We start from the raw sequence: 14,566 nt of genomic DNA, 5'->3' as shown, positions 1-14,566 counted from the left end.
ACGTTAAAGAGGAAAGAAGATATGTTCAGAGGAAAAAAAGGAAATAAAAATGTAGTGACTTCAGCAATACAGTACAAAAACAGTTTTAGCCTCAACCTTTTGCTTCACATTTCTGAGTATTTCAAGCTCTTTCTATTACAATACAGTCATTCTAGTCTTAAAAAAAATAAATCAAAGTTTTATGTTTTTTCAGGTACAAGCAGAAAGTGCAGAAAGGGTTTCCAAGTAGCAACAAAACTAGATAAATTCTGCTCTTTAATTAAAACAGTCAATTTTTCCATCTCAGCCAGTTCCACCACCTTCACTGTCCATACTTTCTTCTGAATCAAGATAAAAATCCAATCCCAGAGTATCTTGGCTTTGTCACACGTCCACCAGAGATGATAAAATGTACCCTCTTTACACTTGGCATTTCCAGCATGCATTTGAAACTCCTTTATATATCTTTGACAATTTCTGTGGGCATTAAATACCAAGGATACATGGCCCAAGTCTAATAATCTCTTATTTCTTAGGATCACCAAAAGGTAATTGTAATTACCTTGTAATTAAATAAGCTGTAATTTATCCCACCTTAATAAATCTTTTGCAAGGAAGGAAATGTGTGATTGTCCTAGAAATTGCGGCAATCCAGTAATACAAATGGTATGATTGTGAGGTTCAGTCTATGGATATATTGAGCCATATGACCAAAAATGTATCTATCTATCAAATTTATATAGCTGCCCATCCCACAAAAAGTGATTCTGAGCAGTGTACAACAATTAATTAAAACAAAGTATATATTAAAAAGTCAATATTAAAATGTAAAAAATGGCAAATGCAAGAGAGAGTTATTCACCATGGAACTGTCTCAGGGTTTTAGTCCCCTGGGGATGCCATAGCCAGCAGGGATGCAGCTAGCCGCAGTTCAGGAGGAAGAATGTTCGGGGGGGGGCGGGAACTTGTATGGCAGACAAGGCCCACCTCCTGGGCCCGCCAAATCTAATTTCCTTGCAGACGGGATACACAGCATGCCCTTCCTGCTGGATCTAATGGAACAGGCAGATGTGACTGGGGAGAGGCAGTCCCTCAGAGAAACTAGCCCCATGCCATGAAGGGCTTTAAAGGTTGAAATATTTGACCTTTGTCCCAGACTTTTCTCCTTTATGGTGGAAATGATGCATATAGGTAAGAGGACAAGTCCTGGCTTAAAGGATTTGGGTCACCCACCACTTATTAATAAAGTAAGCTGGGATGGCCTAGAACAAGTTACGGATGGAAAGTAGCATCAGGGGAAAAGGCAGTCAATTTACTGATTGGTGTGTATACAGTATATATATACATAGGGCTGACCAGGCGGAATGAGGCTGATATTTTGTGGAAAGGAAATATCAAGTGTGGGCATCAGTAGCAGCACTTTTCTCAGTGTTGAGTAACTTCACTTGCTTTGAAGCTTTGGATTTTTAAATGCATTCCTTTTTTTATAATATATTTTATTAATTTTTTACAATAACAATCTTTAGTGCTTGGTAAACAACGTGTTGTCTGGATTCATATATTTAACAACAATCAATAATAGTTAATCAACATACTAGTTAATGATACATTTCCATGATCTTCTCTTCTTCCAATAGTATTTTCCTTTTGCCAACATTGAGTAAATACAATTCTTAGTATATTCGATAGTAAACATTTTTCTAGTGTTTATACAAATAACATTAACATCAGTGTATAACATCTTTTCTGATCAGCTTATGTTTCAGATGTATTTGCGAAGAGTCATTTTATTAAATCACTATAGGTCCTGTTTTCAAAGTTCTTATTTAAGTTTAATTTCCTGTAAATATTCAAAACATTCTTATCAGTTATAATTTTCTCAAAATTAATTACATTTAAATGTCCAGACATTTCGTTCACATAAGTCATCCCAGTATTTTTACATTTCTCATATCATAAAAAAGTACTATACTACTTATAAATCACATCCCCATTTATATCCAAAATGTATCTATTCTTTTAACCATATTCAAACAAGTATTTAGTCATATAGTACTCTATCTGGTAAATCAAGTCATCTGATCTTTTGAATTTAACTCTAGCCTTCTTCTTTTGCCAGAGAATTCTTCCTGTATTTTTTATAAATGTTATTAGGAATGGGGAAGATGGATTAGGTGGAGTGTTTTTGAGGAGGCATTTCACCCATTTATAATTGTTAAAGAGCTTCCACTTTCTTCCTCCCTCAATTTCTCTTTTCATTTTTTTGTCTCCCAAACTCTAGTGGTTCTCCTGGCATCTCTATAATCCATTTTGTCAGATCTTCTTTCTTATCCTCTTGTTTATTTTGAAGATAAGATGTCTTTTCCCTTTCCAATATTATAACAGAATCTTGCAGATTTTCCTTTGCCTGTGCTAAGCTGTAATTCCTTTTGTTTGTAGCCTCTATCTTTGGGTCACTTTCCTCTAATTTGTGTTTTATTGTCTGATTTATTTGTTCATATCTTTATCATCATTTTCTGAGAGTTTTTTTACTTGTGAGCTTAGATCAGTGGTTCTCAACCTGTGGGTCAGGACCCCATTTGGGGTCGATCGACCATTTCATGGGGGTCGCCAAGCAAGGCTGTCTGCCATTTTTTTGTCCGCCATTTTTTTTGTCCGCCATTTTCCCCCCCTTTTCTGGCGGGTGCCTTACCTCCCTTGGGCTGGGCCAGCTGGTGGTCGGCCTGCTCCATCTCTGCCACTTGCCAGCTACGCCTCGGCCGGCGCAGGGGGCAGAACCACGCATGTGCGGCACTCCCGGGCAGGGAAAGTCCTCGACTTATGACCGGTTTAGTCCTCGACGTATGACCGGTTCAGTCCTCGACTTACGACTGGTTGGGGTCGCAGCATTAAAAAGGTTGAGAACCACTGGCTTAGATCAGTGGTTCTTAACCTTTTTGAACGAATCGCCCCCTTGAGCCAATGAGGAAGTTGTCATCGCCCCCCTCCCCCAACATAACCTCTCAATCACAACCTAGGAAATAATTCTTCAATTTATGCAAACCCTTTTTTTGTTTTCTTTAAAATTGGCATCAGGACAACATATTGATGCAAATAATTTCTTTCGAGTCTTTTCCTCATATCTCCCATATTCTGGCCAATGGCGCGCCATTGTATGGGTAGAGGCTGCTGCGCAACACGCATGAAGATAAGCTATGTGTATTCACATATGTATGGCGTTCTGTACTGAAGGTAGCTGGAGGAACATTTGAAAACACAATTAATCCGCTAATAGCGAGTGATCTGATGTTTTTGTACAACAGATATACAGCAATTCACTGTACGAAAAAGTCTCAAAAGTGTCCCCAAAACTTCTCGCTCCATCGCCCCCATATCGCCCCCTTTTCATTCCTTCGCCCCCGCATCGCCCCTTTTCATTCCATCGCCCCCCTGAAAAACAAAATCGTCCCCTGGGGGGCGATATCGCCCAGGTTAAGAACCACTGGCTTAGATTAAAGATGTGCTCATTTATGTCATCTAAATTATTTTTAATCTCATCATGATTTGAAACAATTGTCATTTGAATTGAATCAATTTGAATTAGTTGCAACATAGCATGTATTTCCACCTGGAAGATATTTGCCTTATCTTGAAGTATTACTCCTGCAGATCTCTGATGTTCCAGGCTGGGAGCTTCAGAAAAGAATCTTGGGTGTGGTTTCCTACCACTTTTAGTTAGCTATGCAACATCCATTTTATCTCGCCCCTCCAAATAATCTTTCACAGGTACCATAATCCCTGTATATTAGTCTTATCCAACCAACCAATCTTAAGGTCCAAACAAAAATGTCTTGTATAGTTCTTATCCTTATTTATGGCCTTTATAGTCCAATGCATTTCCAATTGTCATCCACCACTAAAAGCAATATTTTATAACAGTTCTTCTGCTCAATCAGCCAAAATTTGCAATCCAAAATGTTCAACCACCTAAGAGCAATTCAGGAGCTTCCCCCCCCCAGAAGAGTAGCCAAATGTCATTAAATGCATTCCTATGTTTTGCTTATTTGGTGTTAAACAGCTGCCGAGTTTCTCCTGATTATACTTTCCTACCAGTTGTCATAAAAGCTGATAATTGGTAGACTGTTGCAATTCTATGGCCTTTTAGAAACTATTTCATTCAGGTTTTGTTCTTCTGTCCCTCAAGGACAATCCCAAAAGCAACAAACAAGCTGAAAGCAAAAACAGCAAGCAAGCAAGCAAGAATACCTTACTGGAAGATCAGGAGAATTTGCCAGATATCAAGAACAAAAACTTTGAAGAAAAAAGTGCACAGAAGACCAAAGTAACTGCAACAAAGGTGTTACTTACAGTCCCTGAAACCCTGCAAGGACGTATAAATAAATAAGAGAAACAGGGTGAAGTGGAGAAACTAAAAATTATATAAAGTGCTGCTGCGAACCACAAAAAACATGAAAAGCATAGTGCTTGAAGCCAGTTCAATTATCTTCTTTTGCTGTTAAGAATAAGATCCCAGTAGTCATGGACCTGCTCACCTATTGGGTATAGTTAGCATCTTTTCAGGGAGGGGGCTGTCTATGTTTACCCAAGGAAAGGACATTCCTCAGGTCCTACTTCATTATGGTTGGAGCTGTAGAAGCCAAGTTCATTGTACTATGTGTAGCTATGATGGCGAGTTGCAGCATGTAGGGTTTGGATGTGTAGCTATGATGGCGAGTTGCAGCATGTAGGGTTTGGAACCTTTTTCTCTAGCCCATTATGTACTTGTTAGGCAGCCACTGATACTGGATCTCCTGTAAAGTAAAGGCTTCTTTGGAGTCCAGTAATGAAGGAAGAGATTTGCTCCTCTTGTTCCCTTTAACGTTGAGTGGATATTTTTACGAGTCAAATGGTGGGTTGGTTAAGGAGAATGGAAACTTTTAGTTTTTCTAGTTTCCAAGATAGGTCTGTCATAGTGGGATATCTTTTCTTCCCTCCCTTTTAGCTCACTGAAGTCCAACTGGAGTTTCCAAGTGTCTCAGCAGAAGTTTTGGATGCTGAAAAAAATGTATGATTACATTAACAAAAGTAATTTTATTTGTAAGGAAAAGGGATAAGTCTATTTAAGGTTCAGGTTGAGAAAGATTGGAAAAATGAAAATTGACAGTGCAAAGCCTAACTTTTGCAGCCCAGACAGGTCTGTGTTTTCTGGAAGAAAATTCCTAATAACCTCTTCAGAGTTGAATTATGCCCACTGAACTTTCATGAATCTGGACTTTCTTTATGGTTTTGATATTTTTTTCCATACCCAGATGGCCTTTGAATATACGAGTTTTCATCTCCCTCAGGGTTACCCTGAATGGTCCACAGCAGTGTAGAGATAGATGCCAGACTGATTGGTCTGTAATAGCAATAGCACTTAGATTATATACCACTTCATAGTGCTTTACAGCCCTCTCTAAACAGTTTACAGAGTCAGCATATTGCCCCCAACAATCTGGGGCCCCATTTTACCAACCTCGGAAGGATGGAAGGCTGAGTCAGCCTTGAGCTGGTGAGGATTGAATTCCTGGCAGTGAGCTGAATTAGCCTGCAATACTGCATTCTAACCACTGCGCCACCATAGCTCCTCCAATAATACATATTAGCATTATATAAGTACTTAAGTGTACATGAATAGAGCTCCTTGAGACCTCCCAGAAGTGCTAGAAGTGAGTTAGGGACAGGATGGATATTAGAGATGAAACCCAACCTCTGTGCTGAGGGTCTGTATGTGCTTCCTCCTATACTCCTAGTGACAATGGTGAAATCATCAATTCATACTGTGTTCAACGCAACTCCTATAGTTTACCAACAAAACTACATGGATAGAAATTATAAAGTGATTGATGATATAAATGATGATATCTTGGTTGGATGGCACTCAACATGCTACTGAGGAAGTGCTGGGGATCTTTCAGAGAACCAATGGTGTTTATGACATGGCTAAACTAGACTCTTCAGGATATCTAGTTGCTGAAGTTGCCATGCAGGAAATGAAAATCCGAAGTAGTGAGAACATGGGATGTAAGGAGCATAAACATGAGAAAGCTCAACACAATAAAGGATGAAATGAATTGACCACACACTAATATTTGATATGGAGAAGAACTGGACACTTTCAGTCAGAAGAGCACATTGTTTGTTACTCAGGATATGAAAAACAGTGAAGGAAAGGCATTGCTTTTATAGTTAAGAAAGATTTAGCAAAAACAATATTGTAGGACAGTGATGGCGAACCTTTTAGAGACTGACTGCCCAAACTGCAACCCAAAACCCACTTACTCATCGTCAAGTGCCGGGTGGGTGTGCCCCATTGGCTGGGTGTGGCTACGGTGGTAATGGCAGACTGGGTGGGACTAAAAAGTTCAATCAATCAATTTCAACTTTGCAAGATCTTTTTTTTTCCCCACGAGAAGTTGAAATTGACTGATTGGACCTTTTTTTTTTTTTTTTGCACACGGCGGCAGAGGCCTAAGGCGAAAAGGTTTTATAAAACCCAGCTGAAGGCCTAGGACTGGGGCAACGGCGCGCATGCCCACAGAGAGGGCTCTGAGTGCCGCCTCTGGCACCCGTGCCATAGGTTCGCCACCACTGTTGTAGGAGATGAAATGTTTGACCCCTCCCTCGGGCTCAGCCTGGTCATCTTCTACAAATACTTGGCTATAATCCAGTCAATCACTAAATAATAATCTATTTTGGACAGTTCTTTAGTATGACGATATACAAATTAATGCTCCAACCACTGATGCAGAAGAACAGGAGTCTGATGAGTTTTGTAATCAAGTTCAATTTGAAATCAACAAACATACTGTGCTGTGTATGTTTAAATGCCATAATTGAAAGTATTAATGAGGAAAATATAGTTTGAGTATATGTTTATGAAACTGAAATGAAGCAGGAGAACAATTTATCAATTTTTGTCAATCCAACAATTTCCTCCTTGCTAATAAAGTCAACATACATGACATCACTCAATGGTGTATGCAGAAAACAAATTGATTATAATCTTGATACAAAAAGGTGGAAATATCTGAATTATAACAAAGGGTAGAGACTGACTATGGAACAGATCATGAACTTCTCACGTGCAGATACAAGTTAAGCTAAAGCAGGACAAAAATGCCAACAATTTCCATGATATATACCCAGGAATATTGTACACTCTCCACTTTTAAGGGGAACATTAGGAATAGCTTTGAAGTCATGAACTTCACTGACAGAGAAACACGGGAATTGGGGAATGAACTTAAATTGTTAGATGAATGTGAGCTGAGACTGCCAAAGATCAAGAAGCAGAAGAAAATATATGTCAGAGCAAGCCATGGAAATTGCCAAGAAGAGAAGAGATGCCAAAGTCAAGAAAGACAAAATCCTCTTAGAAGAGATAAAAAGCAATATTACAACATCCATACAAGGGAGAAGCATTTTCAGAAGTGCAAGATTAATGTCAACTTTTTGAGGGAGTCTGGGCAAGAAGCACCAACCATGAGTATTTACACTACCTATAATGTAAGGTCACAATATAAGAATGCGAAAGTACTTCTACCCTCCCTTACTTTTACTTTCCTGAAAATTAGGGAGGGTCCCTTCTGAGATGCTTTCTCCACCCCATCCCTCCTTCAGACTCAGATTTCATTTGACACACCCTTGACTGGGCTTCAGTTCTTCCTTCTGTCTCCCAAATCATTCCCACGTACCATTACAATACCAAATAATACCAAAAAGATGTCAGCATGTGCTTTATTGATTATAAAAAAGTATTTCATCGTGTCTATCATGTCAACCTGTGGAATGTGCTGAATACTTTATTTCCTCATGTGAAATTTGTACACAGGCCAGGAAGCCAAAGTACAGACAGAACATGATGAAGCAGACTGCCTCCAGGTTGGAAAAGAATCATGGAAGGGACTTCGGTGATCTTCTAATCCAATCCCTTGCCCAAGGGAGCCTTATTCCATAATAACAAATGGTCATCCAATCTTTTCCTGAAAAGCTCCAGCAATGGAGCACAGATAGCTCTAAGAGGCAACCTGCTCCATTGATTGTCACTAATTTCTTCTTAGTTCCAGATTAGATATCTTTTTAACGAGTTTTCATTAACCCTTGTCCTGCCCTGTGCTTTGGAGAATAAGTCCACCCTCTCTTCTTTATGACAGCCCCTCAAATACTGAAATATAGCTATCACGGCACCCCTAGTCCTTCTCTTTAATAGATTAGACATATCTAGTTCCATTACAGACTCCTTATCATTGTTACTCTTCTCTGCACTCTTTCTAGTTTCTCACGTCTTTTTTGTTTTGTGGTGACCAGAACTGGATACAGTATTGCAAGTGTGGTCTTACCTGTGCATTATACAGCAGAACTATCACTTCTTGTGATCTTGATACTATTTCTCTGTTGACGCAACCTAGGACTGTATTAGCTTTTTTGGCAGCTGCACCATACTGCTGGAACATACTTAAATGATGGTCCACTAGATCACCTAGATCCCTCTCACAGTTACTACTGCTGAGTCAGATATCACCTATTTTATAACTGTGCATTTGGTTTTTCTGCCTAGGTTCAGCACCTTACTTTTCTCATGAATTTTAGCCTTATTTATTCAACCTGTATGTGGAATATAAATTCAGGAATGGAAGAAGACGAGTGTAGTTTTAAAATTGGTGAAAGAACCTTCTATATAAACTGCTATGCTGTAACTGACAATGTAAATGATCTGCCAAGTGTAGCAATGAATGTAAGGAGGAGAGAATAACAATAAGATTAAGATTAAATATAAAGAAGGATCAAATTAATGATAACAAATATAGTGATCAGCCTTAAAGAATTTTGATGCTGAAGAAAACTGTTGAGAATGTTTTGGATAGGGAAGAAAATAAACAAATGTATGGCTGAACAAATCAACCCAGAGTTCTAACTCAATGCACACAAAAAATCAAATTATGATTCTTTGTATGCATTAAGTTCTCTGCATAAATCTATAATTCTGGGAATGGTAGAAGAAAAAAGAAGAGCACCAGCAAGGTAGATGAACTCAGTTACAATGGTATGGCAATGGGTATACCCATTGGAAGACCTGAAGGACCAGGTTGGGAACAGATCCCCTGGAGAATATCTGTGTGGTTGCTAAGAGTTAAAAGTGACTTCATGACTCATCATCATCATATGTGAAATACGTCTATTATCTTAGCTACATTTATGATTCCTTAGCTATAAATAAATTACAGTACTCAAAAAGAGTAGCCCAAGTGTCTAATTCTTAATTTGAAGGATAGAAATCGCAAAGTTTGTGTGGTGGGAATTTTACATTTGTGAAGAATGAAATGTTTCATTATGTTAAAAATATGTTTCCTAGCCTGTCAACTGTTTTTTTTCCTAATGCAACAAATGCATTAAGATCGATGCATGTGACTGAGGGATTATATAGTGGAGGAAGACTTCCCTTATCACAAATTATGTCCTATTTTCTTTTTCTTGTTGTGCCATATCCGTTATTGGAGAGATGACCAATGGAGCTTCAAGGCAATTTTGACTATTTTTACACTGTAAATCAGCATGTCACAACACATGCAAAAATAAAAACTAAATTCTTCCAATACTGAATAATTTCTAGCTCTGGGAAAAAGTGTTATCGCTAATAAAACTACCATTTATTTTATTGCACTGTTTTAACACTTAAAAAAAGTAACAATAAAATAAAAACTAGAGCAGTTGACATCTTTTGCACTCTCTGGTATATGATGGAAAAGGTCACTTTCTTTGCCTATGAATGCCAGGGCCCCCTCTAGTGGTAGTTTTCAGGTCCATACGGAGTCTATAGTAAAATTAGACACCCACATATAGATATTAATTTGCACATGGACATAGTGAATAAGAAAGATGATTTTGTTATGGTTCCAGTGATGCTATGATAAATAAATATTTTAAATACGCAATCATGCTTTTTTATGCAGACTTATTCTGTCCGCATACACCATGAAGGTTTTCTTTGTTTCTCCTGTTCAATTGTCTTCAATTTTCAAAGATTACCTGGAGATTTTTTTGGTATTTTCAAAGTGATTTGCTGTTGCCTCCTTCCTAGGGCTGAGATACGTGACTGGCCCAAGGTGGGACTAGAAATCAGAATCTTACTCAAAGCCTGTGCCTGGATTTATCCAGTTCCAGCTGACTGAAGCTTTTAAAATCAGTTGTATGCTGCACTATTTTTTTCCCCTTTCTGGATTATTGAATATAAATTATGTACCTATGCACAGTTGAAGTGAATGCTCAGAAGGAATAATTTAACAATTTGCATGACATAAAATTAAATTGCTTAAGGCAGTACTTTCCCCCTATCTGTTTAAGGTACTATGAAATGTGGAAAAATTGTACAAACCAAGGAATTAATATTTGTAAAAGAGATTCTCCCAAGGAAGGTATGGGAAGTGGCAGAGAATATTGCATAACTCTGAGCTGGTTTCTATCGTACTGTACAAAAACTGATCACAATACATTTTCAAAACTGGTATCTTTCTGAATGCTAGCATAGGGCCCTTTTACTGTGTGCATTCATTAGCAGCCTAACTATGTGCCCAAATATCACATAGGCAGGCTATAAGTTACTGTTTCTAACTTTGCATATATTCTTAGTTCTTATTTTGCTTGCTTTGCAAAATGTTGCTGGCTCCAAAAGATAATAACATGTATGTGTGTGTGTGTGTATTTTTACACATAATTATTCCTAATATTTACATTGTATGCAGAAAGTATTGAGCACTCTTTTACATGCACCTTTTTCAAACTCTTTTTACAGTTTTTTGGGGATTCATATTTTCCAAGTATTCATATTTACCAAGTAAAGTAATTTTTGAGGAGGAAATGATGGATTTTGGGGAATCTGTTCCCTGCTGACAGTACCAGGTGGAATCTGCTCTGACACAGCCACCCAATTTTCTTCCACTGGAACCCATATTGGGAATTTTTTACACTCCTACTCCTCACATCTCTTTATTTGCCTTATTAGAAAATTAACCACAGTTCCACTAAAGGCTAACTTAAAAGAGCATGACTTCAGTTATCAGAGTTGTTCTGACAGCTCTACAACCTATGTAGGCCTCTTAACTTTTCTGCCTACAGAAAAATAAAAGAAGTGATGGGCTGCCATCTAGTGGCTTTTCTTTAATTTTCAGCCACTTGAAGTAAAAGGAGCTGTTCATTTTGTCATATAACATGTCAGAATACAGAAGGTCATATGAGAAAGTAGAAGGGAATCGGAGAAACCGGTACAGCTAATAATTAAAAGTGATGTGGTTCAGTGACTGCCTTACACGTCAGAAAACCTCTAGTTTAAGTCTCATCTCAGGTAAAATTTCTCTATCTTTTAGCAAGATAGCATTTCCTCAGTTTCAGATTCATAGAGAGATCTGCAAAGCCTTGGGTGCAACTGGAAAGTTTAGTGTGGCTTCCTTAAATACCTGATAAGTAATCATATTAATATTTGGTTAATTTTAATCTTATTTGTATTTAATTACATTTAATATTGTTTTAGGCCCACCCACTTCTTTGTTTTCTAACATTTGAAAGTGTGGTTCCTAAAACTGCAACCTCACATACTCTTCTTTTTTCAGTAAATAAAGCCTATTTATTCTTGGTCTGGATTTGTTCAGCTATACCACATGGATTGTGTTCACAGCCAATGGTAAAAGAGAAAGGCTCTCAAAGAAAAAGTTCTTGAATATTTCAATATTTGGCCTATAATACGGTCGCAAATTTTATCATCTGAGAGGCAAGAAATAGAACAGTAAGGATAAGAATCCAAGATAGCTGAGTTAAAAATCTCTCCTTAAATAACAAGTGGAAATGCTGAGTGGTCAATAGGACAATCAAATTATTATAAGGTAATAAAAATGCAGAATATTTTTGGCAAAATAATTCAGATTCCTGAAAGGGATTAGGTAATTTGCAGTAAATAATGTCCTACTCATCTCATAGGATTCTTGCGTGGATATGTTTGCAGAGAATCCAGATATGTTATCTTGAAGTCTTTGGTAGAAATATCTGAAAACCCTCAAATAATTAGAAGGCTTCTAGAACATTTCTTTTTAGCACTAGAATCTTTAACATCCACTCATTTCAGAATTTGTGCTTCAGCGAAATGTTCCTTCTTCAGAAAGGTGTAATAATTCCAGCGTAGCTGCAGTGAAGCCAGAGGAAACTCACTGTCACTCCATTTCTTCTCTCCCTGGAAGTCACTCTTATCATTCTTGAATTGCATTGTGTTTTCCTATCAATTATTGAACAGACCATTATAATTATAGGCTGAATACTTAGTTTTTCATATTTATATATGGACCAGACCTGACCCCCATTTATATTTCCAGATCAACTTGAAATATTAAATTTACTTGATTTGGATGTGTGAATCCATTTGGAACATCAGAAAAAGTGCATGCGTGCACAAAACCTGTCAAATTTCACTCTGGTATTTGAATTTGTTTCAGAGATTCCTTTGGAAATGGAATTAATTCATCAAATTGATGTTATTGCTTTTGAAAACAATTTCCAACTCAAATCTTTACAGACTTATACTCAGTGGTGGGATTCAGCCAGTTCGCACCAGTTCGGCAGAACCGGTAGCTAATTTTTTGTTGCCCAGGCCCAGAATGGACTTCCAGAAATGGCATCCACACAGAGAACCGGTTGTTCACATATTTGAATCCCACCACTGCTTATACTGTTTGTGAAGGTATATCAGTCTTTAAATTAGGATGCTTCTCAAGATACTTGATAGTGAAACAGAAAACTGGAACCAATACACAAGTTTGTTTGCATTGCCTTTTTCCAGTTTTTTTTTTATTCTCAATCTAGGGCCTTTCTCAAAGTAGCTTCTCTTCCTTCATTGTATTTTAGCCTTCTGTAATTACCTTGGGATAGTTCAGTTATAACTTGGTGTCAGCATGTTTCGCAGGAAGACCTTCCTTTCTTCCCTAAATCTGCTCTCTAATTACTGAGCTATCCATGTTAGAAGGTCCAATTTCCTGCCTCTTGCCATTTATCAAGGCACTTCATTCTTCGGTCTTTTTATGTCTTGTACCCAATTTTCTTGCAAATTAATGAGTGGCATATATTTGCTTGAATTCCTTCATAGCCTTTTATTAAAAATATTGTACTTTAGTATGAACTGGGAATACGTATGTCATATCTCGTTGTAGCTTTTCCCCCCAGCAAACATATGTTTTATCTATCTCCTTTAAAATAAATTATAAGTAGGCCTGCTTTTGAATTAGCTTCTTGTTCTTTTATTAGTAGCTTTGTCTACAGTCCTTAAACAGTGATGATAAGGTGAAAATAATAAAAGATTTTACTGCTAATTTCTGCCTATAAAATCTATGAAAATTGCTGAGAAAAGATAAGGTATATGGTTATTATATTTAAGGCAATTGGCCTTATAGAATACAAGAAAACTTTTGTAAAGAATATAAAATTGTATATTCTGATGTTCCCCGTAGAAATGACCACTATACTTACAAATGTAGTAAATATTCCACAAACTATGTGGAACTTGGCTTGCCAACATGATTACAAAATATTGTAATGACTGGTTTTGTGTTTCCATGTATTGGATACAGGTCATTTCTCCAAATTGTAAAATATATATGTGTTTGTGTGTGTGTATACATTGTGTGTGTACACGTACACATACATACAAACACACATACATAATCAGTCATTACAATATTTTGTAATCATGTTGGCAAGCCAAATTCCACATAGTTTGTACATAAATTTGTGGATGTACAGTACTGTATGTGTATGGATTATTTATGCATACAACATATTGTATTGTTATCAACATATTTGCATATGTTGATAACAATAATTCTGTACTCTTAATGACTTGGCCTCTGAGCATTTAGGAGACTACTTCCTTTAGGTTGACTTGACCCATCCAGTGGATTCAGCACTAACTGAAGTTTGAAAGTCCTTGTTATCAAGTGACGAAGGTACATGTTTTTTTGTATAAATTCCATCCCCGTGAAGAGATGCCATACACCTCTATGAATATATGGGTTGTACCAACTCCCTCTGCTATTTAGAAAGGTGGCCAAAACAGACTGGAGATGTTTTATTCAATAATTTTTATTTTATTATGATGTAATCATTGAAATGAGGTTTTTTTTAATTATGAGATCATTGCTGTTGTGATATTTCTAGTTACTGATGTTGTGGCTATGGGCTTTTAAAATGTTTTATGTGTATTTTAACTGCTGAGTGCCCATGTGGAGTAAGCAGTGCACAAAGACTGCAATAAATAAATTCCCAAGGATGGACTTGGGCGTTCCCCACTTTTTAAAGTTATGAGGTAGCCAAGGGTTGTTGGCCTGTGTGTTTCTGAATCTGCAATCTTTTACTGCACAATCAGCATTTAGAAGACAAGGAAGGGAATGCTGGTCTTAAACTTTTCCAAACCAGGAAGCACCAGGAGACAGAGGTTTCAGAATGATGCAACATATATAACAGAAAGCATGAACTTTCTTATTACCAGCTCCAGTGTTATAATAAACTCAAGAATGACCCGGAGAAATTTGAA

The sequence above is a fragment of the Protobothrops mucrosquamatus genome, unplaced genomic scaffold, assembly GCF_001527695.2.
Source record: "Protobothrops mucrosquamatus isolate PMUCROS unplaced genomic scaffold, P.Mucros_1.0 scaffold1717, whole genome shotgun sequence".
Taxonomy (NCBI): Eukaryota; Metazoa; Chordata; class Lepidosauria; order Squamata; family Viperidae; genus Protobothrops; species Protobothrops mucrosquamatus.
Note: the sequence above shows the minus strand (reverse complement) of the source record.